The sequence below is a fragment of the Myotis davidii genome, unplaced genomic scaffold (genome assembly GCF_000327345.1).
Source record: "Myotis davidii unplaced genomic scaffold, ASM32734v1 scaffold128, whole genome shotgun sequence".
NCBI classification, from domain to species: domain Eukaryota; kingdom Metazoa; phylum Chordata; class Mammalia; order Chiroptera; family Vespertilionidae; genus Myotis; species Myotis davidii.
This window is the reverse complement of record NW_006299719.1, coordinates 701,842-704,457: the sequence shown is the minus strand read 5'-3', so window position 1 is coordinate 704,457 and position 2,616 is coordinate 701,842.

The following is a 2,616-nucleotide window of genomic DNA, read 5'->3' as shown; positions in this document are numbered from 1 at the left end:
GGGGGGGGGGGGGGGGGGGTAATGCTAGATATGGGTCGAGCCCGACTTTATGAATGAAGTGCCTACATGTCATTAATGTTCCAATAGGTCCCCTAACAAGGGTAATTGGGCCTCCAGGGAGCTTCCCTGAGCCTCCAAGTTAAATCTGCTGCTGGTGAGGATGCTCAGGCCTTGAAGGTAAGCGGAACCATTCCCGTTTTACCCTGAACCCAAGGGTCAAACAGGCCTCGGGGAAATAGTAGGGAGCTGTCATTTAACATTATCACCGACATGTACTGTATTTCCAAGCAGCCTGCACAGGGAGCCAGCGGCATGCGTGCATGGCCCCGAGCTGCAGGGTGGTAGCATGTCACATGCCTGGTAACAGAAGGGATAAGCATCCCGGTACAAACTTGACATATATAAATTGATTACATAAGTGGGCAGTGGTGGTCCTTTCAAGTACACTCCTTTTGTTTGAGCTTTACAGTAAAATTACCAGCAGCAGTTTACAATTAAGGGGAATAATAATAACTGAATATGCTTTCATCTGCACATACAATTACAATGAACTGCATGCCTTAATAGGATTGTGAAAAATCTGCGTTTGACCCATACAAAAAAGTAAACATTCTTGTTCTGGATACTATATCATTATCACAACAAAGAGAAACTCCTGAAATCTGATGATTTAAACATCTGGAGAATGTTAATCACTTCAAAATGACGGATGTTTTTTATTTCGGCTTTTGACAGACACACTCCTTTCATAGATAGATGATTATTTACATAAATTACATCATCAATGTGAAAAAGAATCAGAATAACTTCAAAGGATAAAATGCTTAATTAAAAAGAGACTTGCATTTCTATTTTTCTCCCTTTCTCTGTGTTTTTTTTCCCCCCTTCAAAGGAGGACGAAAATACCCACTTACTTGGCAAAGCCACCAGTTCCTTTGTAGGTGACTATGAAGACATCAATTGTCCTTCTGAATTGTTTCATGGAGAAGACAATCACCTTTAAGAATGAATCACTCTCCTGTTAGTGCCCTGAAACCTACTCATTGCTTTGAGCTCACTGCTGGCTTCACGTTCCCCTTGAGTCAAAATGACTGTGCAGTTCACGCCTCCACCCCAGTGGGTGGAACCCAGCAGATTCAAGCTCAAGTTGTCTGAGACTCACCCTGATTCCCCATTCAGACTCCCATGTTAGCCTTTGTAGATGGAGGGAAATAAAAAAGCAACTCAGCTCTGAACCCATTCTCCCTTCCTTGTGGATGGGGGTGGGGAAGGGAGAGAGAAGACTCAAGGGCAGCCCAAGAAAAAACCTGGTTTTTGCTTATTAAGGAGAGGCCCCCCGGCGCAGTGGCTGCAGTCCCTCAGGGCAGCCTCTGACTGGCTGTGTGCTGTCTGATGCCGGTGGGGAGAGCTGGTGCAATTTGGCTGATCCACTACAATTTCCTCCTACACTCGGAGCTGATCTGCAGGCTGACCTTAGACAATTTGTCTTCTTTCAGGGAGAAATGTCACCCGAAAGGAAGCTATTAAGTCAAGAAGGTAATTCTCTCAGAACAGTCCACTGTATAAACAGAACTTGACCTCAGGTAATTTATTGCTGGTCCCTAACAAAGAGACTTAAGATATCGGCCCGATAGAGTCGAGATCAGAATCTGTCAATGGAAAGGGCAAGCCAGAGCCTCCTAGGGTTTCTTCTGAGAGGCCATATTTAGAGTAAGGGCCAGATTACTAGAGTCTTCAAACAAGAAGAGCGCCGTTTGGTCATTCAGAATGGAAGTTTGTTAGTAAATCGATTGTCTGTGCTTGCACAGCGAAGCCACTAATTGTCTTGTTCAGTATATAGTCTTACTCATTTGTAATAGGCTACTGTCTAACCATGACACACAGGTTATATTTTCTTAAAAACCCAGATTGCTAAGGGACTGGTTTTTAGTTTTAAAACTGAGTGGAAAATGAAAAGTTACATGTCTGAATTGAGCGAATGAATCCTTACTCGGGGTCTCAGAGAACAATCGAGAGCAGCTCATGGTTCAGGACCAAAGAAGGTCGGACTGCTGAGCTGTTTCCTGATGATATGACATGGATCCTGCTGATCGGACAATAGAGAGGCTTCTAAAAACAGAGGAAAGGAGGGAAGAGAAGCAGAAAGCAGGGAAGGAGGACAACAGGATTATTAAGAGAACTGATTAACTCACTTTTAAGCTCCATGCTTTATGATTACTTAGCCAGTGGTTCTCCACCTTGGCTGCACATTAGAACCACCTGGGAATCTTTTTACAATCCTGATTTCTGGGCCTCATCCTCCGGAAATTCTGTTTCTTTGTTATGAGGTGGGGCCACAACATTAGTAACAAAGAAACAGAATTTCCGGAGGATGAGGCCCAGAAATCAGGATTTTAAAATGATTCCCAGGTGATGCTAATGTGCAGCCAAGGTTGAGAACCACTGATTAGGCGAACTTTTCCATTTCTTATGCTCAATAAGAATTTCCCGCCTTTTCTCTTACAATTCTAAATACCAGCACCTTAATTAATTAATGATGTCTTGTTTGTAAAACCTGCTTTCCCTTCCAAGGTCCAGCCTTTCCACTCTAATGTATAGTTTCAGTGGGAAAAGGCT